Source organism: Ptiloglossa arizonensis, chromosome 8 (genome assembly GCF_051014685.1).
Source record: "Ptiloglossa arizonensis isolate GNS036 chromosome 8, iyPtiAriz1_principal, whole genome shotgun sequence".
In the NCBI taxonomy this organism is placed as follows: domain Eukaryota; kingdom Metazoa; phylum Arthropoda; class Insecta; order Hymenoptera; family Colletidae; genus Ptiloglossa; species Ptiloglossa arizonensis.
The window spans coordinates 6,980,164-6,996,605 of NC_135055.1; the positions used below are offsets into that span (position 1 = coordinate 6,980,164).

General features: G+C 39.7%; 1 protein-coding gene and 1 long non-coding RNA gene across 4 annotated transcripts in view; both read right to left on the minus strand.

Moving 5' to 3' along the window:
* Positions 1-16,442, minus strand: part of Sdc (Syndecan) — a 222,029-nt gene that overhangs the window by 150,228 nt on the left and 55,359 nt on the right. The gene's annotated exons all lie outside the window — the stretch shown is intronic.
* The window catches only part of LOC143150804 (uncharacterized), a 119,398-nt gene that overhangs the window by 95,720 nt on the left and 7,236 nt on the right, over positions 1-16,442 (minus strand). The window contains exon 3 of one of the 3 annotated variants that reach the window (XR_012993185.1): positions 2,243-2,310. The exons of the other annotated variants lie outside the window; for them this stretch is intronic. This is a non-coding gene — a long non-coding RNA (uncharacterized LOC143150804). Of the gene's footprint in view, positions 1-2,242; positions 2,311-16,442 lie in introns of those variants that run through there. 3 annotated transcript variants of the gene reach the window in all.

Consider the following 16,442-nt stretch of genomic DNA (forward strand, 5'->3'; position numbering starts at 1 on the left):
ACGATACTCCAGGGACTATTAGTTAACAGACGAAAGCATCCGACAACAGATGCGCGTCACTGTCCACCGAGTGATACTGCAAAACTAACGACAATAACGTTGATATTTTTTTACCCGTCCTCGCTGAAAAGTTACGTCGCTCGAATAAAATTAAAAATGACGATAAGCAATATGTGCGACGCGTGTAGAAAGGAAAAAAAGTGAAATTCGATGTTAACCCCCCGTAAATTGATTTTTCATCTTCGGGCGTACACCCTACATAATACGAAGTATTTCTCCGACCATCGGAACCGAAAAAAAAAAAAAACTATCCACAAGCTTTTAAGGCCACTTCCGGGGCGACTGCAACGATAATCCAATAACTCGATGTATCCGCGGCAATCGTCGGCCGCCAGCTGCCAAGCAAATACGTTTATCGGTTTTAAAGGGAAGCGAAAAACCGGGACGAGACTAAAACCTCTTTCGTTGGAAAATTTACTACCACGAGTATAACAACAGAGGAGCATAAACTGGAATACATTTTACGTATCAGGAATCGACGAAAGGTTCTTTCGAGGCTGCGCGAAGATCACGCCACGCTCTGGTTGTTATTCACTCGAGGCGGAAAACATTGGCCGCTCAAGGTCACTGAGCAGCGACCCATTCCACATTGTTTTACCGCCGTTATTGTGTTCGAAATATTCATCGATTCATTGAAACCTTTCTATCAACGAATGAACGAAATCAAATAAAAAGGAAATATACGACCAGTATTATTTACAATATTTTAACTTTCGTCTCGAATTTTTCAAAAATTAAAAGAACAATTGCGTCTGTATCGCTCGTGCACCTGAAAAAGAATTTTACATTAATCCCAATCTGAATTTGAAAAAGTTCAAGCGCAAAAGAAAAAGGGACACGACGATGGTATATTTTAATTGGAAAGAACTCTTATGGCAAAAAGGTTAGTGCGAGAGGAGCCCAAGAGATGGCAGAGTTTGACCAACGACCAAGCCGGGAGAGGAGGGGGGGACAATAGCGTGGCGACCAAGGAGCAGAAGAAGACGGAGTACCGAGTGGGGAAATTAATAATCGCGTCGCTCCGTCGCGCGGCTATTTATTCAATTTTTCCCCGAGCGTACCGGAGATTTTAATTTTCACCCTCGTAGTGGGAACGATTCCGGGTCCGTGGCGAAACGACGCGCCATTTAGCCCGACCGGAACCCCCGCGGGAGAGGCAGGCCGGAAGTCGCTGGGAAAAATGCATCGTATGCGCGCGACGGGTTCGGGTCGCAGGAGTGCACGTATGCTCTCCGAATTATTACTGACCCGGAGTGGCTCCCTTTACGGGACGCGCTCACGTTCGACCTATTTTCTAGTCACAATACATTTCCGCGGCGCGCGATACAGCTTGTACCGTGCCCTGCCGCTCCTCGAAAGCGGATACAGGCGCGGTATTTTACGGCGTCTCGGATGATCTATAGTAACCTCTTCAGGTCTGCCTGTACGCTTATAATGCACGGGGACTTGAAGAATATTTTTTAATACGAAATAATTAGGGGCCGTTAAACACCGGCCGAATGGTGAAGATGTTATCCGAATTGCTCTCGAAAACCGATAAATTCAAATCGTTTAAATTCTAAGCGAGGAATTCTAACGAGGAAAGAAAATTATTCTTTTAAATTGCGTACAATCGAAACAGAACGATAAACTTTACGAAATATGTTTTTCACGAAATATTAAAAATCATTTGGCCACTAGCGATACAAAGCACTGTAACAGAGGCGATGTTTTATATAAACGATTATGTTCTATCACATAATCTGAAATGTGTCGGTTTGCATTTAGATTGACAAGTTTGGCAAAAGTATGTATAATAAATGCGAGAGATTCAATCAGAAATCAGTCACGCGTGTCTGAACGCATCAGGGAGTGAATTATTCAACGATACGAGGGACAGAGTGGAGGGGTGACTAAACGGCACGGTGGAGAAGGGTGACCTGCCGGTGACCTTGGGCGGCCAACTTATTTCGTTCGAACTTAGCAAGGCAATAACTTTAAGTGGCTGTATCTCGGAAATAAAGGGCTTATCGACCCAGGTTTATTGAATCTTCTTTTTCCTATTTGACTTGTAGAATACATCTAGACTATAATATCATGCGATATTAAAAGCTGAGAATTTTAATTTATAATTAAATTATAATCCTTTCGACGTGTAAATTTTTATTAAATTTACTTACGCGTGGAACGAATCTTTTCTTTTGCAGTTTCTAACATTCCGAATATCTTCCAACGAAGACGGTAAAATGTTAATCGAAAGAGTTTTTTTACCTGGAACATAAAGAATTAAATGTTAACTTTCGAAACTCCGTTTTTCAGCTATTAATATAATAATATATCAAACACCAAGATACGCAGTGTTACTTTTACGGAGTAATGATACAGAAGAGAAACTGTGCGTCGTTGAAACAGAGTTTATAAATATCGATTACTTGGTGACTGACGTATAAATACGTCACAAGACAACTATGCGATGCCGTTCTTCGACGAGTCGATACATAAATCGTAAAGAACCGACCATTGATGTATCGATACGACATATAAGGCCTCTAACGACTTGTGTGCTAACACCGTGCCGCGAAAACTCGCAGGTTGTCTAATAAACATTAATAATTATTAACACCTCGCCTGACGCGGGAAAACGCAAATGTCAAGCGATCAGCATAGTAACAGAGGCACACGGCGTATGCGTTTTGTTTCTACAAAACAGTATGTGGTCTACTTAAATTTAATCGACAAGTCTCGATCGCAATTAAATTCGGAAATAAATACAAAAGTTATCCAAACAAAACTTTCTAGGTTAATCGAGACGGAGTTCAATTGTCAATGACTAAAACTCTTCCAGTTAAATTAATATTAATAACTCAAAGTCAGCCGAGGATACATTGAGGTTTAGGAACAATATATAAAGAATACGAAGATACTTGCATGGAAAATACAAAAATGGTTACTTTTTTAAAAATGATAAAGATAGTTTCACCAAAGAAAGCAATATTTCACGAACTGTAAAAAGCAAAGTTTCCTGTTGACAGAAATTCACTTAAATTTTCTCTCTTTAGTTGGCGGCGAATCCGTCGCGTCTTCTATCGAGCGCGGCACGCACGCGTAAGCTAATAAATAACTTTCGCGCGAACAGTCGTTAATCGAATCGCGCGAAATTATCGTCCCGGTTCTATTTTACTTATTTGCTTGCTCAGTCTCCTCTCCCCGTGCCCCAAGAAACGACCATCCGCCGAAGGAAAATTAACGCGAACAGAATTACCGTTCTGCTTCTACTAATTTGCTCGCGTTTAACCTTCTCGTTATTTTCGTATTTCGATCGGGAACGATCCACATCCGAACATTACGATTCCAAGTTTAAATTCATCGATTTTTCGATCGTCTTAAGGGGTGTCATCGTCTCGAAACAAAGTGTATCTATCGCGAATTTTTCACGACGACACCACATTCCCGATCGAAACGAATTTTTCACCACGAATGAAACGTACAATAAACATTGCAACGAGATTTTTCTCGCGTGTCCTGTATGTACGCGAACAAAATGGCGATTTATTTCATCCGTTCAGCGCACGGTATCGTTCTCTCGGCGAGGCACTCACGCACACGTTACTTTTAGTTTCGAAATGGTTGAGAATTATCAGTTGTGAGAACAATGGTTAATATTTAACAACAATTTCTATTACTAGAATAAAAACGAGACTGGACCACTCGAAGTCGGGTTCTCGACTAACGATGCGTGTGTATGTTTGTGAAATTGTCTTTAATTAATGGTGATCGGGCTTCTCGATAGTCCGAAAACAGCTCGAGAACGAGGTCGCATTAGCGCGATACTCGCGAAAATTAACGTCGCAGCACCGTCGGGGTAGCGTTTCCGTTTCAGATAAATTCGAGAAGCAACGACGGAATTCCTGCCGGCTGGGGCCGGATGTCTAAACGAAAAGTGCTCGAGGATGCATCCTCGAGAGCCGCGGCGAGACTCGTGTTTCGCGGCTACGGAAAGGGAACAGAAACGAGCGGAAAAGCAGGGAAAGAAGGGGCCTCGAGACAGCTGCAAGCGTTGCATCCGCGATTCCACGGTGAAAATCTTTCGAATAGGACGGTGGCTATTCAGATAATTTAATTGTCGAATATTTCTTGGGTGTACGGTCGCTGTGAATAAACTATTAATGTTTAGGTATTTATCGCTTGAATGGTCGAGTATTTGAATATCACGATTCGAACGGTCGAGTACTTGAATATCACGATTCGAATATTTGAGTACTCGAATATCATAATTGAAACAGATAGAAGTCGAATATCGTCGTTCGAATATTTGAGTACTTGAATATCATAATTCTGACAGTCGAGTACTAGAATATCGTCATTCGAATATTTGAGTACTTGAATATCATAATTGAAACAGTCGAGTAGTCGAATATCGTCGTTCGAATATTTGAGTACTTGAATATCGTAATTCTGACAGTCGAGTACTCGAATATCGTCATTCGAATATTTGAGTACTTGAATATCATAATTGAAACAGTCGAGTACTCGAATATCGTCGTTCGAATATTTGAGTAGTTGAATATCATAATTCTGACAGTCGAGTACTCGAATATTATAATTCGAACAATCGAGTACTCGAATATCGTCGTTCGAATATTTGAGTACTTGAATATCATAATTCGAACAATCGAGTACTCGAATATCGTCGTTTGAATATTTGAGTACTTGAATATCATAATTCTGACAGTCGAATACTCGAATACCGTCATTTGAATATTTGAGTACTAGAATATCATAATTCAAATAGTCGAATACTCGAATATCATAATTCGAATAGTCGCGTACTCGAATACTGTCATTCGAATATTTGAGTACTTGAATATCATAATTCTGACAGTTGAATACTCGAATACCGTCATTTGAATATTTGAGTACTCGAATATCATAATTCGAACAATCGAGTACTCGAATATCGTCGTTCGAATATTTGAGTACTCGAATATCATAATTCGAATATTTGAGTACTTGAATATCATAATTCGTCCACCACTTTGTTTTTGAGTACTAATTTTTGGAGCAAGTTTAAAAGATTAATTTTTCCTTCGATACCTCTAATCCGTCGAACAGATTTACACTAAACAGAGATTAAAACTCCGAGAAAGAAATTTATATTCTCCAAACCGGCGCAATTCAATATTTCAATAATTTGTCAAACATCGCGTTTTCTCAATTTTTCGACGACGCATTATTTGCTTTCGAGATACGCGACGTTAAGTACAATTATCGTCGAATTTGAAACTTTTACCGTACAATTCGAATACCTCGAAATTTTAATGCATATCCGATTTCTCTTCTCTGTCGAGTAAACGATTGAAAATAAAGCCGCGCGCGTAAAGTATCGGTCGTCTTGAAAATCAAAATGCTGAAAGCGGTTCCCGATCTGCCTGCTTTTCTTTTATTAACTCATCTCCATTCTAATATCGAGATACCTGGATCCATTCGAGTCGCATTGCGCCGCCGAATGCAATCACGCGCATACGTGGCATCGAATGCCTTCTAACCCAGAATCGCAGACATCCCGCCAATGGGATACCGCACAATGCGCGATTTCCATCGTTGTACGCGTGTGTATGCGCACAGTGCACCGTCGTCGTTCGCGACGAATGCATAAATTTATACCAATGACAATTCTTTCCATTAATTATACAACACGTTCCGCTATCGACGGAACGTAATTTCACGAGTGAATTCGAGCGATGATCAGCCCAGCGAACAAGTACAAAATGTACGAAAATTGAATTGAAAAAGTGTGCAAGATAATTATTACCGAATAATAATCGAAACACTTTCAAAGAAAAAAGAGGATCAATTTATATTTTGCAAACGTTTCTCGAATTCCCAAACCAAGAACGAAGAACTTTAACGTACTTGGATAAAAAAACCATTTTCTCGAATCACTTTTAAACAAACGGTGTTGACAATTTCCGAAAGCAATGTAAAATTACCGCCACTTTGAAGCCGATCGTTTTTATCTTCATACGTAAGGAGATCTATTTAAAATTGTTTCGAACGACTTGCAAATGATAATAACCATCGAACATCTTCGATATTAATATTTGTTTATTCGATTTCGTAATAGAAACCGGTGTGTCAGCAATAGATAAATTCTAAATATACCAAAGGCCATGGTGAAAAAGACTTTACGCGATAAAACGTATCGTTAATCCGTAACGCCGGTTAATAATAATAATACTCGAGATAATGTCTAATTAACGATTATTGATTATTTCAATTATACAGATGTGCGTATTAACCTCTTTTCGTCTTGACTTATTTCAAACGTGAAAACACTTCCTTATCTGTTACGTTCTGTCGATCGTACTCCAGAATTGTTTTCTAATCGACTCGAACCGGGCTGGATTAAATTCGCAACTCCCGCGGAATATACAATAAATAATCGCCACGAAACCCGATTCATTTTTCACTGATTTTCGAACGCCACGGGCAGCAATCAACGTGACACGAAACGACTGACAATTTTCCAGCCGACGCAACACCGCGATGCTGATCCGCGTATTATATTTCGGGAACTGGAATTTCAACAAAATCCCTAACAAACCAGCGCGTTCGGGTATACATTTTCAAAAACGAGCGTTTTATTGAAAAATTACGCGCACAGACGACGATTAAACAATCGACGAATTTAAACTCCCAGTGTCCCTCCCTCCTTCCTCTTTCTTCTCTCGTTAGAACAAATATTTAAAAAAGTAAAAGATATCGATAATATTAGTTATTGAAAAATTACGCGCACAGATGACGATTAAACAATCGACGAATTTAAACTCCCAGTGTCCCCCCTCTCTCCTTCCTCTTTCTTCTCTCGTTAGAACAAATATTTAAAAAAGTAAAAGATATCGATAATATTAGTTATTAAAAAATTATGCACACTGACCATAATTAAACAATCTAACCTCCCAGTGTCCCTCCCTCCTTCTTCTTTCTTCTCTTGTTAGAACAAATATTTAAAAAAGTAAAAGATATGGATAATATTAGTTATTAAAAAATTCCGCGCACTGGCCATAATTAAACAATCTAACCTCCCAGTGTCCCTCCCTCTTTCCTCTATCTTCTTTCGTTAGAACAAATATTTAAAAAAGTAAAAGATATCGATAATATTAGTTATTGAAAAATTACGCGCACTGGCCAAAATTAAACAATCGACGAATTTAACCCCCCCTACCAAGTGTCTCTCCTTTTTTTTTCTTTCGTTAGAAGACATATTTAAAAATGAAAAATGATATCGATAATAGTAGAAAATCAACCAAAATGATTAAACTTGGAAGCAACGATTACGTACTAGTTCAATTTTAACCTGACCGAGTTTCTCTCCATTTATTTCCCTCTGCTTTCAAGATTACTTTCAATACTGGAATTTTTAATTTCATAATTCTGAAAGTATTTCGTTCTTTCACAAAGTTGATATATTAATACAATGTTATATAGACACAATAATATGATATATTATTACAATGTTATATAGACACAATAATATGATATATTATTACAGTGTTATATAGACACAATAATATGAAATATTATTACAATGTTATATAGACACAATAATATGATATATTATTACAATGTTACATAGACACAATAATATAATATATTATTACAATGTTATATAGACAACGTTTACACAATTGTAGAACCTTAAAAATATAGAATAAGTAGAAAATGATGCAATCGTTAGCCAACAGATGTCGTCACACGATAGGAGTGGAAAAGACCCTCAGCCAGCCAATTGGGAGCGATCGCGTTAAAAATGTGAATTTGTGTAAATTAAATTACGTATTAAATAAAAATGAATACAATACCCGATCGATCGAAGAGAAAATACTACGATCAGTGTCTATGTTTATTATTTCAGTTTAAATTGAATTGAATTTCCTTGGTATACATTTCAACTCATTATGCAAATATTTTAACCACACTGAACATTTGTAGAATTCTCCCTCAGTTTCTCAATAGATCGCGAGAGTGTAAACGCGAAACGCATGTCGTAGTTTGGCGATCGCGCTCGACTTTCGACTTCCTTCGCGGTTCGGATTCACGGGGGAAATGAGATTCAGACAGGGGAATGCTCCGTTGAATTTGCATCGAGATTATTCGGTCGGACCGTGGAGAAGTTTGTCTATGCGGGTACCCGATATTTGAGACGAAAAGGACGAACCTGCTATATAATCCGATATACAAGCATTAATGCCAGCGATGGAAGTTCTGTATGTACTCACGAACATCTATCAATTTAATACCTAATCGTTTCACTGAACTGAGCGATATTCGGTGAAACAAACGTTTCATTCAACGTGTTTGCCATGGAAACCTACAACGGTGGCATACACAATTCGAAGCTGCAATTGTAAGCGTGTATACTTTCACAGCTTGGAAAAGATCTCCGTGGGCGTGGTCTGAGCGCGGTGGGCGTGAAACGAACTCGTATAGCTACAGAATGCCGTGTGATATCGTTGAAAAGAAAAAAGACTGCGAGAGAATTAATTTTAACATTGTATTGTTAAAATATACACTGCTAAAACATTTAAATATATTTCCTTGACATTCCAATTCAAAAGAAAAACAAACCTGTCCCGCACTTCAAGGAAGTTTTTTCAATTATCAAAGTATAGATGGTTCGAATATGCACTTGTGAATGTATGCACGTAAAAGTAAAATTCTAGTTTGCTTTCTCTACTGTACGCCATGCTTTCGTATATAAAAGCTTCTATTTGTTTTTCCTCTTTGCGGAGGATAAAATCGTTAAATAAAAGTATAAACTAAAAATAATTGATTCCAAGTTTCAGGAACGTAAAGGAAAATTGGGATCACCTGTATCAGCCTATTTCAAAGCTAACGCAAACCACATTAGTGGTCCGCGTGGATTTCTCAGCGAGATACCGCGCCGGACCGATGCGACTGGGCGGACTCTCGCTTAATTCTCTCGAAAATTCGCACGACGAACTACAATTTCTCTACACATGGTCTAAAAGGCGCCATATGGTCGAATATATAACACTGGATTCGCGATTGGAGTGAATTTTATCCGCAAACCGATATTACCGAAAAGCAATAAACGTTAGTCAAATTTTTATTCGAGTTAACGGTGAAATAAAATCAGTATTGCGCTGAAAATAACTACCAAGTCTACTACGCCACACCCAGCGATAAACTTCGCGATATTACGTAATTATGATCGACTTATATCGGTACTTATTTACGGTTATTTTTCCATCGCCAGAGAAATTCAATTTACGATCGTGAATCCGACTCGATCGAGTTCTACTTACGAAAGTTGATATTTCGTTTGATATATTTCCCGCGGTAGTTCGTAGCGGGCCGCTGATATGGAAATTGATACGAACCGATCACGTGTACAGTACGAAAAAGCACTTACGAGTGCTTGGAACTTGCTAAACATGGAGTCTCTTGAAACTGGCACGGACCTCGTAACATTTAGCGAACGAGTTTAATATATACTCGCAGCGCTGAATCGATTCGGTGGTTATAAATCGTTCCGTTCGAATCGAGTAATACTAGTGGATGTGCTTTATGCGATGTATTGACTAAGTGGCCGGCAGAGTATCGAAATCAGAAATGATTTCGTAGAGAATTGGGAAATAATATTACAATTGGAAGCATTTGTCACGAATGTCAATAATTACATGAAATTATTGTATTTTTTTTTTTTTATATATACAACAAAAAGTCCTATTTACACAAGCAATTTACGAGAATCTTTTAGTTTAGATCATTCTTTATTCTATGCATTTATACTTTTAACTATATCGTTTAAATTATCATTTTCTCGATACACGATTGTGTCGTTACATCGAGACAGAGTAGATTTCATTCTAGCAATCGATTTTTCTATCTCTCGAGACGGCGGAACAATGTAACAAAACATGCAAAATAGTGAAAATTCTCAAAAAGAATTAAAAATTTCGCTACTTGCGTTATACTTTTTCCCAAGAGTGTCACGAATAGATTGGCGATGTTCTCCCGATGAAAACGAGTACAAACACGACCACATTTGGACCACTTTTAGTTAAACGTTGTTAACAATTTCCCAATTAAGTGTACATGAAAGTAATCCGAACATGGTCGTGTTTGGACTCATTTTCATCGGGAGAAGCTCGCCGATCGATCGGTAACGTTCTCAGGGAGATACATCGAGTAATATAAAAATTGTTATTTTCTGTTATTTTTGTTCGCTCGATCGCCAGACAAGGGAACCCATCGACCGCTCGCGACAATAAAATGCCTTTGAGGGACTGTAATATCTCCTAACAATGGTGCGAACGATTCGTGTCGTTATATCGAGGGAGAATCTCAGCCCGGTGTGTGCTCCTACAATAAGATCGACACACAATCGTTGCGCTCTGGAAAGCTTCCGGTGGTCGATGAACCGGCGCAACTCGATCGAGAAATTAAATCCACGGCTCGCGTTCATTCACCGGAGCGGGCCGAGCGCAATAAACATTTGCGGAATTCTCTTAAACGCGCTGTTCTTTCGCACAGCGCTTTCACAATCCCCTATTCAGAGTAACGAGTCACGGTAAGACCCGACAGTTATGAATCGCCGATTACTTTTCATTCATAAAGGCCTGCCGTGGCTAACGCGAGTGGAACACTGCTCGTTCATTTATCGCAGCACTCATTTAATTACGGCGAAACGTTGAACTTGAGCGTAATTAAAGAGCACTTTTCGACTCCCCCGCCCCGTGCCCCTATCGTTCCCCGATTTTCTCGCTCATTCCCGGTATGGTTTTCCCTCGTTTCCCGTACCACCTTGTTAGCGCCTTGTTACATTCGTCGTCATTCCCTCGCTCTCTTCTCGAGTGTCTTACGCTTTTTCCACGCAGACTACTAATTCTTTTTCGCCAAAGTTCTTCGTCCATTTTGCATTTTGCTTTCGTACGCTCAGATTCTGGTCCGTGCGTACCCATTCGCTTGTTACCTTTCTCAAGGAACAATTGTTTCGTTTATTCCCGAAGTAGAAGTTCGAATTTCGCGAAAAAAGTCGCGCGCGAGTGTACTTGAATTTTTGTTACGCGCATTGCAGAGTGGGTGGAAATTTTCCATTCTCGAAAGTGTAGAACCAAACCCGGAATAAGTTTGTTGTACTTGATGTCGACGACTGTTATCACAGGTTAGTATATTCATAAATTGTTCCGTAACATAATAGTTGTGATACCCAACATTGAGGTTAAGTTCAATAACACGGCTAGATCGTTTAATAACATTACTCGGAATCGAGGTTAAGTTTAATATCATTCCGTTTAATAATATTATCGTAGCTGCACCTTGTCTCTTAAACATTCATGATCTTCCGCTTGTATCCGTTTACATATATGCGCGCGCACGTATTTACGCAACTCGCCTAATGAACGCGCCCCAATTCTTTGAAATTTACTTAACGCCAACATTATACAAACTGTGAGACCAATGATCTGCAAACAAACAGAAAAGAAGAAAAATAATACAAACGTACGAGGCGAGGTGCAACGAAGATAATATTCGACCTAACCTCAATCTCGCGATTTCGTCCGATCTACCACTGCGTTTCGCGTAATAAAGGCGCCAGAATCTTCTTCTCTTTAAACACCCTTCGTTGCGTAAAGCTGCAGATGCTCGAAATCCACGAATAAAAACTCTCGTTTCAAGGTTATCGAAGCTAACCTCAAAAAATTCCCCGAATAATCGCGCGTCCATTTTTCGAGCGCAACAGTTGGAAACTCGTTTGACCGTGGTTCTTAATAAAGCCGTGTAATTCCCAAACGCGCATAACCTGCAAACGACACAGAGTCGCCGTGCAATCTCGAAATACTTGGAGGACCGAGGGTCCACGTTTCGCAGCGAGTTTACGGAACCCGATGGCCCGAGCAAGAAATTACTACCGGGTCAATTAAAGATCGTCCGTGTGATCTGGGGATTCCGTAGGAATTCCTATCTGGCGTTGGGCGAGCAATATAAACGCGTTCGATTCGTTTCCAGCGCCCCGCCTGTAACGGAGTTCCATCCCCACCCCTCTTAAGCTCCACCACCGATATCACCCGTTTACTACGTTCACCGGGATTAATGTAGGTCGTGGTAGATAAAGGAACCGCGAGCACCGAACGCTACCGCCGAAATTCTGTTCGCGATTTCGTTCCTTTCTCCCGTTAATTAATTGATAATATCTCGCGGCCCGATCGCTGACGAAACTGGGTCGAACACATCCCGCGGGACGTTCGAAGCGTTATGACACGTTCAGCGATTTCCATTCCCGCGACAACGGGGCCGATTTCCGCTCGTAATATTGATCCGCGCCGCCACTTTTAGGGTGGACTCGTAAGCGGTTCCCAGAGAACCCTCCGAGTAGCGATCTTACCGAACTGCCCTCCGTGGCATCTATGGGAGAATTCTTGGTTTTTTTTTTTACATTCGAGTGTGTACAGCGAGTCTTTCACCAATGGAAAATTGAAATTGTTAAACTGTATTCTCGAGGGAGTATTCTGGATGAATTGGCGAGGTTCTCCCGAGGAAAATGAGTACAAACACAACCTCGTTTTAAATCGTTTAAAAAAAAAAAAAAATTTTGAAATTGAAGATAGTTATTTTACGAGGTCGTGTTTGGACTCATTTTTACCGTGGAAATGTCACTCGTGCAACGGTAATACTGTTTAATAAATATGAAAAGAAAAATTTTTAATCTAACTCAAAGGCATTCTTTAGACCTGCTCACAGTACATTTTCAAGTGGAAGAATTCTCCATCGTGTATATATGTATAGAATGTATTAGAATTAACACGATTAGGTGATACGAGAACGACACCAGTTCGACAATGCTCTGTGTTCCGTAATATTATTGGAAAATTTAAAAAAGAAAAGCAGCACAAAAATTTTAATCGCGGAGAATGTTTGATTAAAGTTTAAATTTTGTTAAAAAATATTAATCGCAACAAGTGCTGTCGAATGCCGAATAGTAATTGATATAAAAAAAAAGTTAGAGTGGTGGCTGAACTAAAGACTAATTGAAAATAGAAACCAATTATAAATTCAATATCTTCTGGCATTTTTTTGTACATAACCCGGATATTTTGTTCGTTCTCCCGCGATCGTCTCTTCCACGCGCCTGGCGCCGTTAATTAATTGATGATATCTAGCGGATTAACAATTCCAAGTGCACCGAAATAATTCGATATTCGTGTCGATGCTACGTCGAATAACTGAAATACATTTCCGTGAATGTTTACCTTCGACTGGTGATTCCGTGCATCCTTTAAATGCCGGGAGAACATTCGACAAGTAATTTAACGACTGACATTTGGAAAATTCAGCGTTAAATTTTATATTTAAAGAAAATCGACATTATTCCTATTTTGAAGTCCTTCAAATGTATGCAAATTATTCTTTTACTTTAAACGTCTCAGTACGTACCGATAAGTAGCTACATTTTAGGATTATTGAAATATATTCTAAATTATCAAGCGAAGTTCGAGTAATATTCTTTAGAGACTAGATTCAAATCCACCTTGCCTCTGGAACATTTATACTCTCGGTTAAATTTCACTTTTCTACTTGTCATTGTTGCTGCTACTGTCGTCATTATTGTCATTATTATTATAATTATTTTTACCGGCCTCGATATTATTATTGTCGTTATAATTGTTTCCACCGTCCTCGATATTATTATTGTCATTATAATTGTTTCCACCGTCCTAGATATTATTACTGTTCTTGTTGCCGACGACATCCTCGATCCTATTATTATGGTTGTTGCTACACGTCGATGTTATTGTTATTGTTATCGTCGTCACCGTCGCTCCTGTTACTTATTATTTACCTTATTATTATTCTCGTTATTGTTATTTATGTCGCCACTATTATTATCCTCATTATCATTACTATTATTATCATCGTCATCATCGTTTGCTATTACCGCTAAAACCCAACTGGGAGAGAACTGCCGATAAACTGCAGAGACTCGTGCAGTCAGTTTCCAAAAAGAATTACGAAAATCGTGATTCCCTCGATCGTTCCGTTGCGGATAAATCCGTGGAAAATCGCTCGAAGAGGAACGGTAAGGTATGTGGACTCCTTGTTGTTTTCTGTATTTCCGGTTCCCCGAGTAAGATGGACGAGAGGAGTTCGTGGTTGCAGAAATCCGTCCAAGAGGAACGATAATCGCGCGAGAACCCCCCGTCGTCGCGAAGTATCGAACCCAGCGAGGCTGCAACAGCCGCTTCCGCTTGCGTTCCTCTCGTCTCGATAGAAAACGCTCCCGGTCGAGGGAAAACGTTTACGATCGGCCGGTAAACTGCCGTCGACCAGTTTGGTGCAGCGATTTTACGACCAAGGAAATCAAAAGGAGAGAGAGAGAGAGAGAGAGAGAGAGAGAGAGAGAGAGAGAGAGAGAGAGAGAGAGAGAGAGAGAGAGAGAGAGAGAGAGAGAGAGTTGGTCGTCGTCAGGTGCGTTTACCTCAGGTGTTCTTCGTGTTTATTGGAACAACTTGCACGATGTCGAAGATATCAAATTTTTATTCGTGAGAACGACTGTAGGTTCGAGAGGGTGATACTATCGATCCAATGTGGGTTTTTTTTTGGTGGTATAGGTTGGTTTTGTAAAGGAGGTAAGTCGAAGTTGATTGTACGATCTATCTGCGGTGGGATAATACAAAAAGAAAAGTTTTGTACAATAACGACGATAAAATGGTGAAAAATAACGACAGTAATACAACAAGAAGGAAAATAATTGCAACAGGAATAACAGGAAGAAATATATATATAAATTATAAGAATAAGAGACTAAGAGTAAAAAAACATTAAAAGTAACATGGGGATCTCAATACTTTTATGAATTAATCAGCAGTGTAGCATTTAAATGTGCTCACGAGCGTTATTTTTGTAGATTCCTCAAAAAGGGTAAAAAGATACATGGAACGCATCAGTCCAGGAGAAAGGGCCAGTCGTAAAAGCATGCGCAGTGTCCGCCTCCGAAAATTAAAATTCGCCATTTCCTCCTTAAACACGCGACCATTTCCCACCCCGCCAGCAAAGCAAATATGTTCCGAGTGAAACGTCGGATCGGTATAAAGGGCTGAAAATATAACCGTGGCCCAGGGCGAGTTAATTCCATGAAACGTCCCTGGAAAGAGTGTGGGCCGAGAATGCAGTGGGAAATCGAGGCGACTCGTAAAACTCCAGCGACTCTCAACCCGGGAGTTCCGAGCGAAGTTTCTATTCTATTACAGTGATTCGCACGTGTTTGACAACGAAGAATTGTTCGAGATAAAAACTACCCTTTCGCCGATATTAAATTACCACGCGGGACGCGAGCTTTATCGTTAAAGCCTCTTCTCAACGGTGATCATGTGCTTCATCGATCATTTTACCTAAAATTGATACACTGGGTGTGGAAAACCTGGTCCGTGCTAACACAACTGCACGAAAGTTGTCGACGAGAAACGCCCACTACCGAAGTACACGATGCGCAAGGGATATGCGCATCTAACTCATACTATACGATCAACTGTTAATGCGTACGCAGCGGATCCTGATATAATATTATATATAGCGGAGCATTGAGAGCGTACGTGTAATTACAACTTATCAGAGAATATGGTTGTAGAAATACTCTCGTTAAAAAGTGACGAATACAGCACAAACGAAAATCTTGACGAGCCGATCGCCAATTATCGGTAGAGCACGTGTCGCCCACTGCGATGCGCAACGTTCAGCGGTTGACGGCGTACTAATTGTATGCGCATCCAACTTGCGCATTACGCGTTTAGGAAGGGTCGCTAACAGCTTTCCTGTATCTATGGTAACACCGGCAAGATTTAAGCCGAGTACTCGGTGTCGTTTTGTCACTTCTTCGAAGTATGTATACGTGGTCTGTTCGAATCGAAAAAGAAATTTATTGCAATCGATCGAACACACTTTTCTCGCAATCTTATTATAATTTTAAAATATTTTTAATAATCGTGAATTAAAAATTCTTAACTTTACAAACGGCTGGATACAATCGCTCGGAATATTAACGATAACACCGGGTTATTATTGAAGTGAAATACGTGCGGCATACTCGCCCAATAACCGTTATTTCTGAAAATTTATCGAACGACACTGATACACTATTTAACCTTTTATTCAGATATATCTTGGAACACAGATGTTTACTTTCGAAACAGTAACGCACGAGTCAGACCTCTGCTGTTCAGAGAGATAAAGAGTCAGCCATTTTCAACTGTCTCTCTCTCTCTCTCTCTCTCTCTGTCTCTCTCCTCGCAATTCCGTTAATGCTTCCAGCTATTGTTCGACCGTTTCGAAATTCCGAATAAATTATTTCGAATAAATTCACCGGCGACAAGTTCTTGCGC